Raw genomic sequence first — 15933 nt, 5'->3', positions numbered from 1 at the left:
AGGCATAAAAAAGTAAGCTCCCTGACACATCATACAATACCAGTGTTTACAAACGGCTTGTGGGTCATGGCACATTAAGAAAAATTACAGATGAAGGACTTCAGTTGATGGACACAAACTAACCAGGCCCATGCCATGTTTTAACACTTAGCACATTCAGTTCTTGGTGAAAACAAGAACACATGCCCCATCATCCAAATAATTGTTGCTAGTAGTGCAGTTGGCAACCTGTAACCTAAAAATTGACCAGGACAATTGTATTTTCCAAACATCAACATCCAGCTTTACTTTAGACATAAGGCTAACATAGAAAAGTACTTAACACCACTGAATTAGTAATCTGTACAAGAAGTGCCAAAAGTGCTCAGGGGGATGAAGCTTGGGGAGTTCACTGCTACATTCAATCAAAAACACATGAGAATTACACAATGTAAACACATGCTTTGCAGAGCTCACATGGCTCACCTCAAAAGACACTGAAATTTCAGCTCTAGTGAAAATTATGTGGAAGTTATGGAAAATTGTGCTCCACCACCTATTGCTATGCTGATGGATTCCTGGCTCTTTAGACCAGACATACTTATTAAAAACCTTAACACCAGACGAAGACATCACTGTGCAGGTACAGCCCAATAAACAATCAAATCTCTGCCAAACAGTTTATTTGTCTCCAGTGAAGCCCACACAACTTCTAAAGGTCTTGAGTGGAACTATGTAACTATACAGAGGCTTCCTCGACAGATATTTTACAGTGGCATTCAACAAGGTGTACATTGCAACATAAATATGCTATATATTTTTTAAATATACTGACCTACATCTGTTGCATCTCTTATACTAGAAAGAGGTTAAGAAGGTTAATGGTCCCATGCTGATTTCTTCTCTGATGCTACTGCAGTTTTTTAGTGAACAGAGAAAGAATTCCAGCATGCTTGCTGGTGAGTTTGTAAAGGGAAACCACGAAGAAGGAAAGGTCTGTTTGGTATTAGGTGGGAGGGCATAAGACAGGAAATGGCTCAAGGGGACTGATGTGGTCCCTCCATGGTCAGCACCACTCTGGAAGCTCCAAGGCTGTACCAGTAAAAGGCCTCAGTGTTCACTAAGGGAGTGTGAAGAGAAGACTGTGAGGGCTGTGGGGTACTGGGATTACAGAAACACTTCAATACTCTGCCAGGCAAGCATACTCCACCCACCCCTTCTGGATGCAGGCACTAGCCAAATCTTGCAGTTTCTGAAAAGTCATGGATACTTTTACAAGCTACCTTTTTTAACTTTCTGATTATTAGCACAATGTCCAATAATAATTAAAAAAAACCTCATCAAACTAAAAGTACTTACTCTGTGGAGGTTGTAAAGATAGAAAAGTTCACATTGTCCAGTGCAAGTTCAAATGGTAGTTAAGACAAAAAGGTCCTTGAAAGCTATGTGTTTACAAAGAACATTTCAAAGACCATAGATGATGACATTGAAATTTGCTTTTATACCTAAATGTTTGCACCTAAATTAATGACTGAGCAACAAATAGATTGTTTAATCTATTTAGTCCAAATTTGTTTTATCACAAACTAATTTAAGATCTAGATAAGGAACTGCTCTCCTGTGACTTCTTAAATGCTATATGTGCTGTTGTAAGATGTTTTAATGAGGCAGCACATTGGCTGAGAGATAAAAACCCACCACTGGGAGTGGGACTCCCAGAATGCAATTTCTAAAAACATCAACAGAACAGCATGGCGTACTCCAGCCTGGGCTCTGGGTGTGTGCACTTTGTGTGGACAGAGAGTGTCAGTTATCATGTCCCATTTCAGTGATCATTTTAGATGGTAGTCCATGAGGTAGCAGCTGCAGTTCACCCCTGAGAAGTGCTGGGGCTGTCATTATTAGCCTTTAATGGAGACTTTTGTCAGGAGCCCACAAGGCTAAACAGTAATCAAACTAACTGATAGAAAAGATCTAGACATTATGGGAGATAATTGCATGCATTCATCTGAAAGGGTAACATTGAACTTCACTACTGTCTAGTACCACAACCTTAGTTTTAAACAATTTGATAATAGATCACAAATAAATGTGAACATTCATTATACTAAAAGCCCTTTTTTGGAAATTTGATCATTATAAAATGTTATAAAACATGCTCGTGGAAATGCAATTCACGTTTTTCTAAGAAATATTTAAGACTTCATAGTAAACTTCACATGTCTTTCTACCTTTCTTCAGTAATTAATGTTGATAGTTTCACATTATTAAAGTCAAAGATATAAAGGACAAATTGTCTGCTTGCATTCTAATAACCCATCATATGATCCTGTTTTCATCTAGCCTGAATTCCTTCTGAAATCCTTGTGAGGTGCATATGAATGCCTGAGGTGGGAGGTGGGAGGACCTACACACAGTTTAGTGTTTGATGAATACTCATGACTTTATTTAATTTCAAAAACACCTGTATTAATATCTGCATCAAGATTATATTTTTATATAGCTCTTTAACAGAACATTTAATAAGAATTTAAAGAAAATGTTGAAGTTTTTATGGAAAAATAAAAGTTGGCAAATGGTAATGATCTGATAACTATGATGCCAAATGTACACATGGTTAATTAGAGGTCATCATACTATACATGCTTTCCCTCATATCACTGGTACCCCAAATGTGGATGTAGGACTCTTATTTAGACTGATCTTTCCAAAACTGTGCTGAGAAAAAGAAAATTGCTTAAAAAGTGTTCATACATGTCATTTTTGAAAACTTCATTTGATCTTCAAAGTGTCCAATGTCTTACAAACCTTTGGTGATCCTTAAACTCCAGATTGTGTTATACTATCAATGTACTACAGCGTTTTTGTTAGTAGCAACATTTTTGAGTTAACTCAGTCCATGCAGCAAGAAGAAAAACAAATTTCATCTAGACAAGAACATTTGTATATAAAATTAAAAACTTTAGTAGGAATGTTTCTTAAAACCTCAGAACTATACAGAGAATTTATCCAAAAAGACATAAAAGTCTGTAGTTTCATGAAAATGTCATAGCAAAAATACATGAGAGGGCGAAGTTGAGAGAAGATGAAGTTGAAAAAGTGGATACAATAATATTCTGAAGTAATATTTCAGGACTTCCCCATTTGCTCCTGTAAATGATTGTCCCTTTTGTGCATGTAAATACTTTCTACGTAGATTGTGGGGCTCCAGTGAATTGGAGTCATCTTTGAAATTATCTGTCTAAGACATTATGCTGTGGGTTACAGAAGAGAAGAGAACTGTGATTCACCCCATCCATGCTGTCCATGTTACTGTAGCTGGGAATCACTCCGTCTCCAGATGGACAGCTCAGCCTCTCTGTGGCTGCCTTGTAGTCTTCTGAACTGTAATTTGGCTAACACATAAACACACTGGCCTGCCAGCAGGAAACCAGTCCAAGCATGTTTAAAAATTCTCAGTTATTCCTGGTCTTTGAAAAACAAAGTACATCCAAAGGAAGTGATTTTTTTAACCATGTAACTGCACTTCCCCTCCATCAAGTGCTGAATAGCTGAGAGTTGATTAACCTCCCACCCAGGCCACTGTCCACATTTATCATAAGGACTTCTAGATTAGTTTGCTTAAAACATTCCCTTCTCTTGCCTTGTAGAATAACATCCTAATAATTTGTTTATGAAGACAATGATAAAAATCAATGGCAATTTAAAACACACCAAACTAACTTTCAACATGTTCTTCCTTTTCCCTGTCTTGACAGAGGGGGGTGGGCAATCTAATAAAAAGCCAAGAACTGCTCCAAAATGAGACCAAATAGCAAAGTGCTTATGGAAAATGCTTTCAAATAACTACATGGTGTAGAAAACCATTGCAGAGATGAAGGACAGCTGACAATGAGTGAGGTGAACTGATAAATGTCTACACATCCAGATGTCTTTCATACGTCTCCAATGGCTTACTGACGTTGCCATAGGGCTAGACCTGCCAATCAGATGGCTTATTCCCTCCTGTTCAACCCTAATCTCCTTATTCGCTAAACTGTTTCCTGATTCCTCTCTCTTCCTCAAGGACTCTGGGCCTCACTATATTCTTCTCTTTAAAAACATACAATCTTTCCCCAAGACACTATATGCACAGTATAAATAAAGAGATAGAACTACCAGATGGTGGCTAAGGTTCCAGGCCACTCTCAGTTTTTGAGCTGTTTTTATATGCCTTACTACATTACTGTATAAAGGAGATAAAGAATAACCTTATATAATAAGCATGACACCTGCACATAACATAAATGAAGTATGTATCTATTCTACAACACCCTGCAGCATTCTGAAATGCTAAAAATGTAGAAAGCAACAAAAATCTAAATGGATTTAACAAACTTTGTAATTATATCAAATGTTTTCAGGCCTATCTTAAGCTGTTCATATATTGTCATATGGTTTCTCTTGCCATGTAACTCATGTCATTGTCCATCTTTATCTGACCTCATTAAGAATCAATAATTATCTGTTATTAAATGGGCAAATTATTTTTATCTCATTTAGAGTGAGGTCCTAAGTCATGACAAGTACCTGTGACTGTTACCCTGTCCTAATACATTTGTTGTTTTATTAAGATCCCCTTGGCATTTTCCCTTGGCATGACCACTTATAGATACCCCCCCCCCCCCCAAACTAATTGAAATTTATGAACTGGCAAAGTATATCAGAGACTAAACAATGAAGCTCAATGTTCCAGAACTTTAAAATTTAAGTACTTCAAGCCTCATCCTACCTTAAGCATTAGCATTAAGGAGCATCTGTGCAGATTTATCTCACTTGTGTGTGGCGAAATAGCTGTGAAAGCAGCAGCTGTAACGTGTATGATTAAGATAATAACAGGGGAGTATAAGCATGCTGATGATGGTGGGGGGAAGAGTAAGTCTAGCAGCTTTATGGCATTGCAGCACTAAGTGAGACCTGCCTTTCACCCTAAAGGGGCCAAACAAGTTAAGACGCAGTGCACTCTTGGATGCACACATGCATAGCCGCACGCAGCTGTGAGCACCTGAAGCACCTTCATGTCAAGTTGTTGCACTGAGCTCACTCATCACACTGTCAGGGGCACAGCTGGCTTTACCCCCTCCCTGCTGACTCACTCTACATTAAAACAAACACCCTGCTGGAACTTTACCCTGCCTCTCCAGTTGTTAACCCCATGCCCATCAATAGGGTTGTAGATGTCCCTTGGGTCTCTCTCCTTAATTAAAACTTAAATCAATGTGTCTGTTCAAGGCTCATTTGTAATGCTCAGCCCATTTCTACAGCCAGTTGCGAGTCCCAGTGACCAGCTGATAAGCAACAAAGTAACTGCTCCCTGAACAAGCCTGGATGAATCTATGTTCTGTCCAGCATCATTTGTACATTGCCCTTTGACACAAGCCTCAAAGGCATTCAAAACTGAATGCAAGTTCCATGAGCTTAGCCTTTTCAAAGTTTTCCCACACAGTGCAGATAAAAATTGCATTCAGTCAAGAGATATCTGGCAAAGGTCAACAGCCATTCTGGGTAACAGTTCAAGGTAAGGATTCAGGGCCTACTTTACACATGTCTGTGTTGCTTAATGACGGATGTCTTTCAAGGTTACAATATACCTTAAAGCTTGAACAAGTGGTGTTTTTTGAAGAAAAAAATAAGTAGGCAATTTGCTTAATTGCAGGGAGTTAGAGATTACAGTTGTCACAGATAAAACTCTTATGATTATTCTAAGGGTGGAGAATCCTCAGAATAGGGAGTTTCTCTTATTTTGTGCTGCTGGCTGGCCCAAACCCAAAGTAAACATCATGCCAAAAGTCATCTGCCTTCCCCTCTTTTGCACACAAAAACAACACACACACACGCATATCAACAATACCAGCAGTGCTTGTTTAGTTTCCCTCTATCCACCCTATGGTCCAAAGTAAGTGAAACCATGTTCACCATTATTCTTGTTGTTCCTGAGAAAAGCTAATGCACCTTCTTTGAAAATGTGTTGATGTCACCTTTAGAATTAGGAAGACTGATATTTGTCTCTATATAGGAATTATTTTGTGTTGGTGTGGTCCGTCTGGGCCAACTGTTGGTAATTCTGACAATTAAAGTGTAAAGAAAGATTTCTGTTAACAATTTGCCAAAGATAATAATTGCTGTGATAAAATCCACCTCCTAAATACATTTTTCTATAGAAATGTTTATACATACAGCATATCAATGTGAGATGTTTATTTTACATTAGAAATATAAACTATTTTAGAATGTTGGAATGAAACTGCATTGGCATGAAATTCATAGCAGACAGTGGAATGCAGAAATACAGCTCCCTAGAAATCAGTGTGTCTGTTTCTCTTGTAATCTGTGTTTGCCATGTAAGGCTGTTTACATTACTGCCTTGGTGCTGCAACATAAACTCCAACATACTATAAATCCTCAGCACTGTGGGACGTGTCTGAGGGGTTTGGGGTTATTGGTTTCCTTTTGTGCTTATGTACAGGCCTAAAAACGGATGTTTGGATGGGACCTCAATGTTCTTTTAACAGCATTGCAAAAATGCCATTTAATGAATAGGCCATTTTACATAACCATATGGTTTAAAGTTTGTTTAAAGTTCTATAATCTCATTGCAGGCACCTTGAATTTCATTAGCTAGCTCCTGGTATGGGCTCAGACCAGTAGCTGGGAGTCTGTCTGCACTGGCAAACTGTTGGGATTTGCAGATTCAGCACTGAGCTATAGCTGGGAACTGTGTATGATGACTCCTTAAACTTGATGGACTGCAATAAAATGCACTCGCAATAGGTTCATGCCAACATAAGTGCCAGTGGAATTTGATCGGTCTCATTAGTCAGTACAGTGTCTGTTGTTCCGGGAGTCGTAGGGACAGTCTCTCCTTACACTCCTCATTCCTGCCATGGGAGTTGAGGACAGGAGCACTCACTCCTCTGTCACTGCTGACCCGGACGCAAGCTTCTCTTCGCGATGCCCAGAATGGAGCAGTCTTCAGCTGTTACACAATATTGAAACACACTATTACTCAGACCTAAGGCACATAGCTAGGATAAATGCATAGTAATAACTCATTTATGAGTGTATTTCTGCTGTCAGAATGTACTGGCATGATTCAAAATTGCATATTTCTAGTTAATTAATTTGCAATCCCAGTGTTCAGAGGTTGTTAATGTGTGATCATGTTACAGTGCACTGTTGGCAATGATGAGCAATGGGATATCTTAAGGGGCAAATGCATGTGAAATACTGAGAACATTCAGACATGTCAGTTTAAGTAGCAGGGCAAAAAGCATGTCTGAGCCAGCCGGAAGCCAGACGGCATGCATCTCATGCATCACTGATCCTTCAACTCAGTGGCTCAGCATAGCTCACCACCATGTTTCTTTTATAGCCATGATATGCACACAGTGGAGTGCTTCACTGTGGAAGACTTATGCTCTATACTGAGAAAAGCAAGTTCACAGGCAAATTAGTGTTTCAGACTGTTCAGTGTGTGAAATGATAATTATAATTTATATTGTATTGTTTGAACCTTACTGAAAAATCTGAAAAACACTTGTAGACTTATTAGTATTTAATAAAACTGCACAGGGTATACTCTCATAATAGTACAAACAAAAAAACTGGAAGATTAAAAATAAACATCAAAATGACAGCTGGGTGTATTGCTGCTTTAAGAGAGGAAGTGTAAACACAGCTGATGCTTTGTCAAAGAGAGTAAGGCAGGGAAAATATCCTCCCACCTGCCAAAGCTTCATTCATTCTGGCATAACTCCAGCTGTGGAGAGGAAAACTCCCCAAGTGAACAGAGCAAAGCAATATCACAGTCACAATATAAAAATATTCACATATTATGATACACAAAATACACACACACACACACACACACACACACACACACACACACACACACACACACGTGTGTGTGTATTTTGTGTATCATGTGTGAATATTTTTATATTTTATATATATATATATATATATATATATATATATATATATATATATATATATATATATATATATATATATATGTGTGTGTGTGTGTGAAAGAGAGAGAGAGAGAGAGAGAGAGAGAGAGAGAGAGAGAGAGAGAGAGACCAAGCAATTGTTGACAACACAATAAAAGCACATCATCACCAAGTTTGAAGTTTTTTTTTTAATCTTTTTTCAGGTTACAACCCTCCCTTGTGCAACAAAACAGAAATTCACCTATATTCCTTCTGTTCATTTAAATGTGCATGTAACTTTGCTGCTCTGAAATTGCCAGTGGTTACACACAGTCTCAGTCTCCAGAACTCTTGGTGAAGGCTCTCGTGGGAGGCTAAAGGAAGAGTTTTCAAGGTTCATGCCTTTATTGGGCCCAGTCGACTCCTTCTCTGCTGAGCTGATCTCAGTGACCCTATGCAAGTACCTTCACTTGGGGCGGAGTAAATAGGCCCTGTGCTGGTTAATACAGAACAGAAGCTCCTCTCTGCATCTTCACAGCTCATTTTACACCTACAGTCTTTTTCAGAACCAAAGCCCAGGCAGAAAAATACAGCTCAGAGATATTGCCAAGGCTCAAAAGCGTTTCAGCAGATGGGACAGTTGGCTTATTATTGTTCTGGATAGTAGCAGGGGTTGCTGCTTTTTTTACAGTCTCAGATGGCGTGAAGCAATTCCATTTCCTCCACAGGAGTGTAATGCAAGGAGCCACTCCTGGTATTTTTTCTTTGTGTTTTTCTTTGTGTGACAAATTGTGTATTCTCTCCAGCTTATCCATAATTCAAAAATGCATATTTCATAATGATGTTTCAGTTTCCATTGCATTGAAGTCTTGGCTGGCTTTGTCCATATAAAACATTACAAAAATAACTACAAGCTGTCCAAAAACAGTCCTTTTTTGGTAGCTGAATTTAATTAGGACAAGAAGAGTTGGTATAAAGTAAATATTATGGATCTCAGACAAATTATTTACTATTGATATTTTAGACTTCTTAATTTAAACAGTCTGCAATACTTCTAGAAATAAAATATCTGCAATAACTGAGTGAATGGGTAAAGGACTATAAAACACACACACACACACACACAAACACACACCCCATTACCAGTAATACAGTATTATTAAACATATCCCATTACAGTCTCCATTCTCACTGTAATGAATAAAATATGATCCCACATATTTCCCTGTCATATAGATAAAGAAAACATACCCTTGTTTCATAGTCAACAGCTTTCGAACTCCAAGGTCTTGTTCCTCTGGGCAAAGTGTGCTGGCATACTGCCCAGTTTGGTTATTTTACAGAATACAAATACTCAAATATGGAAAATATGTCTGTGTTAACACAAGTGAACCATCAGCTTGTGCTTCCCCCAGTGACAGATGTACTATGTTCAGTACAACCTGGTGTTTTTGTTTGCTTGTTTTACTACAGACCAAGAAAAAAAAACAGAACAAAAACATTTTAAGCTCATATGAACAGCCATATTCAGTACATAGTGCACTGAGGAAGTGTCTGGTGCTCCAGGGACCAAGGCATCATCTCAAAGGCATGTTGTCAGTGACCAGCCAGAGTGTGATTAAGACGACCCCAGAGAGACAGCCTTAATGACAATACCCTAGGCCTCAGGCAGAACAGGCTCCTCTTATGGTTACCGGCACTTCATCATAGAAATTTAGGCTCTATCTTGTGTAACTTCAGTGAATTACAAAGTGAATATTTAATGTCCCAAAAGAAAGTGATTTCATTTAACTGATATACGCAATAGTTGGCAAACACAGTTAATTTTCCCAATGATCAAACCCCAAAACGAAAGCATGAGATGAGTGCATTGTAAAAGTGAGGTTTTTAGATGCAACATTTCATAGCTTTTAGAAGTACAGTATGTAAGAGGGTAAAATCATTCATCCATTTTACAATCATGCTCAGGGTTTTTCCACACCTCTGGCAATTTATGATCTCTATACATTTGAACCCAACTTGAGTCCCAGCCTCACCACCTCAGGAATCTTTAATTTCATTTAATACTGAAAATGACCTGGATCAAACCATTTAATAATGTGGAATAAGAAAATTAATTATCCCACTGAATATGATGAGCAGAGTGAAGCAGGGCACACTTTCTCTCCAGCTCTCTATGTTAGGGAGTGAAGTTATTTTAACCCTATGCCCTTCTGCATTAAAGGTGCAGCTCCGTGAGCCAAACCACTGGAATGCCGACTCATATAGACTTGGGCCTAGCCAAAATACGTGGGCACCCTCAGCCAAAGCTCACTTTAACAAAAGAAGCAACAAGCAAGGCCACTGGCACTCCACCCAGGCTCAATTGTGGTGAAGCTGGGAGAGAGACAATTACATGCAGCAAGGCTGTCCATCACACTGCCAAGTCCAGCCAAGACCACACAGGGCCTGCGACCACTTAGCACAACCCATGGAACATCATAATGAACATGCTGCAACACTTTCCTCTGTGTGGGGAGAGAACAGCAGCAGAGAGTACTCTGTAAAAAATAGCAGCTTCTACCCCAGCGCTTCACAAGTTATTATTCCCTGCTATTCTGGAGTAATTCAAGAGCCTTCTCTTTTCTTTCCTTTTCCCCTGTCTTTCTCACTTTTCATTTTTCTACCTCTGTCTCTCTGTGTCGTTTTTCTCTTTTTGTATCTTTCTCCAATTTCTCTGACATTCAATTAAACTGACACCTTCACAGATCCAGTACCTTTAAGGTAGCAGACATTGCAAACATCCAGCCTTAATTTACTGAGCAAAATATCCATCATTTCTACCATTTACTACTTACAGAAGAGTTTTGTCATAAACCCTAAAGGTATTTCTAATAAATGAATTGAGTTGTGTAGACACATTAATTCACATACACTCTTACTCAGGCACACACACACAATGTCACTGAGCCTTCTGAGTTCATATCACAGCACTTTGATGATATCATAGTGATAGGCTTCCAGATGGGCACTCTGACCCTTGGCCCTTCCATTTAAAAGGCTGTTTCATCACTTTAATCATTTTGGGGGCAGAGGAGGCAAAAGCTTGGTGCAAACAGATCTGATGACACACATATTTGCAGACTAATATTAATATTTACATTTTCCCTTTGAGTGATTGCTATATAGTATGTACAGGAAAAGTAAACCTTTTTTAAAAACATTTGTCAAACATGGCAGGGTCCATTGGATTCTTAATGACAGCATACCTCTGCTTAAACTGCTAGTGCTGAAAACTAGCTGATACTGGATTTAGATGACTGGGGCATGCTCATACACCATTCACAATACCAGTCATTAAAACATCATTGTATTCCACTAGAATGCCACTGCCTGTACTCCATTTGGAAAGAATGGCAGTTCCTTGATTTGTCAAGTGTTATTTTGTTCATACTCCCACTAGGGGGTGGAGTGACCTGAACAGGGCCGCCATGCTGCTCAGCTCTGCTGAAGGCTGACAGCAGTGTGGACTCTGGCTCTAACTGGACACTGCTGCCTGTGTGAGGGAGGACAGCTGTTAGAGTCATCATTGCTACACACACATATACTGCTCCCAATCCTGACTTAGCATCTGTTGTTTCTGGCCTGTGTAACTATTGGAATTAAATTAATTTCTGTGCATGAGTGTGTGAGCATAATGAGCAATAATGAATATCTATAAAGGTGAAACGAGTAAGGAGTTGTGTCAGTAAATACCTGGCACCATGATTCTCAGAACTAATCCATTTTATTTTGGCAAGAGCATGATATTATGTTTAAAGTCATTCCTAGTTTTATTGTACACTAAATAATACAACAGCTGACATTCATGGTATTGTAGCATCTACAATGATGGGGGAAGGACAGTTAAAACACAAACATACCACAACCACAGTAAACATCATGTAAGCATGCTAATCAAATTAAATGGAAAAACAAGACTATGCTAAACTAAAGGCACACATACTACACAGATCAGCTATTTAAAACAACACCATTCATTTACAACTACATGATGTGTGAGGAGAGGCGCTTGCCATTCTGGGAATCCTTACCAAACCTGTGTGCTCTCTCTCCTGGCTCACAGACTAACACACCTCCCCACTCAAGGCTGAACCTTACTGGCAACTCAGCCAGCCTTTACAAATCCATGAGGTGTGCAAGCACATGTCACTCTCCGTGGCTGTAGTCCAGGCCTGCCCACTGTCTTGGCCAGCACAAGTACCGCAGGGTGGCCGCTTCTTGGTAACAGTTCGTCGCCCCACCTGGGCCCGATACACTACCTCACCTAAGTGATCCTTTACTACACAGTGGCTCTCTCACAGGGTCTGGAGCTTGAGGCAGAGTCCCCTATTGCAGGGTGGATTGTACTGCCTCACCTCAACTCTGGCAAGAGCAGCTGTCTCTGACATTGTGAGTCATAGGCTTGCTATTGGTGAGAGTTGATGTCACCTGATGATCTCTGGTTATCTCTGGTGAATGGCATGCAGGTGATAACAGAGTTCCTTGGCATACTCCACCCTGGGCATCCTTCTTTGACCCTGGCAGACAACCAAATATGAGCTCCATGGGCGTCTTAAGATCATGGCCAAACATCAGGACAGTGACAACTGCAAGCTTAGCAATGAGCATCTAAATGAAATACTCCATGAGGCTGCTACTCTGTGGATGGAGAGTGGCCTGAGTGTTTTGGATGCTCAGCACCTTGCAGACATCAGCCAGGACCACCGACTCCAAATTGCACCTGGTTGCTGTGGAGCTCCACAAACAATCCACGCGGCAAAAGAGCTCCTCAACAGGTCACTCTGCCATCGTGGCTGCGCTCAGGTCTTGGACCATGTATACTTCAGCCACTTAGTGAAATAATGTATAGGCATGACATCATAGAGGTTTACAGTATTGGTAGTGGGAAAAGGGCCCAGGATTTCTACAGCAATCCTCTCCATAGATGCACTGGTTTGGAGGGACTGGAACATGGAATGTGACTGCTGCAGCAGTCCTATCAGTGCACATGTATCTGTATGTCCATACCAGTAGAAGCCCAGCTAGTAGAACCTGTGCCAAAGCAACTTAGCCCTGTCCTGCACTTGCGAAAGGACAGTGCCATGGCCCTTATCACTGACATCTGTGTCCGCTTGCGCTGGGAAATGCCACAGATCAACTATTTAAAATAACACATCAACCATTAATATTAAACTAAATATTGTGTGTGGAGAGGGTCAGGGAATTCTGGGAGTCCTTGCTGTTTCCCTCTCCACTCCGTTTGTGACCTACAGTCTATGGCAGATGCACAGTATGCAAGAAAATAATTATTTATTAGGGACTATTCAAATATCTGTTAAATGGATAATGGTGAATTGGACTACTTCTGAGGCACTGTAAAATATACAATTTCAGCTGGTTTGATTCTAGTCAAAACTGCTAAGGTTGCTAAAGAATGAGAGCAGATGAGATGCAGCTCAGATTATGTTAACTGGCAAGACTAGTTTGCAGTAATTATCAGCAACATAAACAATTTCCTTAAATTAACTGCTTTAATGGGATATTCCAAATGCTTCACTGGTCTTCACTGGCAGGTGTTACAATAATGCTGCCTATGCAGTGTTTCAGTCAGTGTTTCATCAAACTTTGCATAATAAAATTCTAAGCTTAGTTTCATCTTTTCAAAATTCTAATAACTAAAGAAACATAGATAGGGGAAACTGATATGGGGAAGATATTGTGTGGAAATAGATATGTTGTATAATCTTACCCAAAATGCTTATAAAGTTACAGATTAATCACTGGCACTGTGCTGACACCTCAGTGTCAACACAGGAGACAAAGGTTCTAGTGAAGGGTCACACGGCCTCCTCTCCCAAGCCGTATGTTCCCAGTTAGCAGACAGCTGGTGAAGGACAGCTTCAGTCTGGCTTTACCAAATACACAGAAACAAACACTGCATAAGAAGAAGAAAAACCAAAGCCCAGAGGAGTGGGATTATACCTCCAGAACAGCATTCCATGTGTCTAAAGGAAAATATTCAGACAATATAGAGCCAGAGGTTTAGGCCAACTGGCTTGGATATAATTACATTGCTCCATAGCAGTGACAGGAAAGACCATTTATGGTGTAAGAATAGGGTTTAATGGAACTTACTGATGCAAAAGAGAAGAGAAGAGAATCTCATCCCATCCCATTGTGGAAGAGAATGGATTATGGGACTCCACAACTCATATTGCAGTAATCTTGCTAATGTATCATTACATTATCACGGGGAAGACTTTTGTGAATCCAGATATAAAGATTTTCAAATCCAACCAAATCACTTTCAAAGTCATGGAGACTAATTTGCCCCAACTGGATTTAGTGGACATGCTCATGGCATGTCACCTGCAGACTAACTGCTAAAGGTCCATTGGAGCCTGCTTAGACCACTTTGGTGAAAGGAAAGCTGGATTTCGCAGTTTTATGAGTGAACAAGCAAACCAGTCTTAGCCAGGGACTCCACCAGGCAGACAGATTAAAAAAAAACACCCACACTGCATAGTGCATCAGTAAGTCTGGTGTCTTTGCCACAACTTCACAGCAGGATGTGTGATATATCAGCACATGGAACTCTCCAGTGAACAGAGCACACTCATATTTTACATACAAGGTCAGGAGAAGAAAGACCCTGGAGGCAAGAACTGAGAGGAAAACACAGCATGGACTCTACCTAAGCAGAACACTTTAATTGATTAAGTCTGGATCTAGTTAAATGGGAAAAATGTCACAGAATGTAGTATTATAAAATAAAGGACAACAGAAATGATCCCCTTCAGAGGGCCACATGGGATAAAGAGTCTCTCTGGCAGGTCTGGCAATTCAAAAGGAGACTATTCACAGTTACTTAGACAATTAGACAATGTCCCCAATTAAACTAGAAAATCTTTCAAGTTTGCATAGTAGAGCAGGTGGATCAAACATCTGTGGCTTATAAGCCTAAATGATTAATTGATGATTAAAAAAAAACATGATTAATGTAAACAAAAATGTATGTGTTTTGTTTACTTTGTTAGCGAACACAACCAACACATAAATAAAATAATCTAAACACTGTCTGACAGGGTCGATCATTATTGCTCACTGGTATTCCCAAATCTTGACAAAATCAGATAATTGTTTCATTTAAAAATCCAAGTTCAAAGTTCAAGTTCAAAGAGGTTTTATTGTCATTTCAGCTATATACAAGTACACAACAAAAACGAGACAGTGTTCCTCCAGGACCATGGTGCAACACAAAACAACAGTGCAACAGTGCAACAACAGACAACATGCTACACAAGTGCAAACGAAGTAGAGATTGTTCATGACTGAAATAAGATGAATTTTATGCCCTTTCATATTATGGTTGAGGGTAAACTTGGAATAGTAGTGGATCCTAAATCTTCTAATACTTCTGAGAGCAGAGGATTGTTGGATGCTGCAGTATCCAGGAAGTCAGTGGGAGCAGCTGAAACCCATCACAGCTAAATATGTTTCAGATAAACAGAGCAGAAAGGTGATTCCCAAGAATCCTACAGGCCATCCTGTGAACTGCTACTTTCACACTATTGCATTCTTTCTCACTTTTGTAATTACCCTGAATGACTTTTCAGAATTGATAAATCATGAACTTAATGCCATAAGACAAGAGTTAAAGACTAAAAGCTATAGCACAAGTACATAACAAAAGCAAGTAGATGGAAAGAAATGTTTGAAGCTTTGTGGCCATATTAAATACATGCTTTGACTATGTTACTTAGCAGTATACCACAGATAATGAGTAAAAACTATTATTCACAATAATTGATCCCATTAAAACCATCTATCTTGCTTATTTGGAACTGCTACACCAATCCCAGTCCAGCTGAGTTTTGAGTTTTCTCAGGCCAGACTATGATGCCATGGGAATGGAAACTTCCATGTCAGCAGATAAAAACAGATTACCAACCCACAAGAAAGC

The sequence above is a fragment of the Electrophorus electricus genome, chromosome 10 (genome assembly GCF_013358815.1).
Source record: "Electrophorus electricus isolate fEleEle1 chromosome 10, fEleEle1.pri, whole genome shotgun sequence".
In the NCBI taxonomy this organism is placed as follows: Eukaryota; Metazoa; Chordata; class Actinopteri; order Gymnotiformes; family Gymnotidae; genus Electrophorus; species Electrophorus electricus.
The sequence above is the reverse complement of the archived record's forward strand: the minus strand, read 5'-3'. Positions refer to the sequence as shown.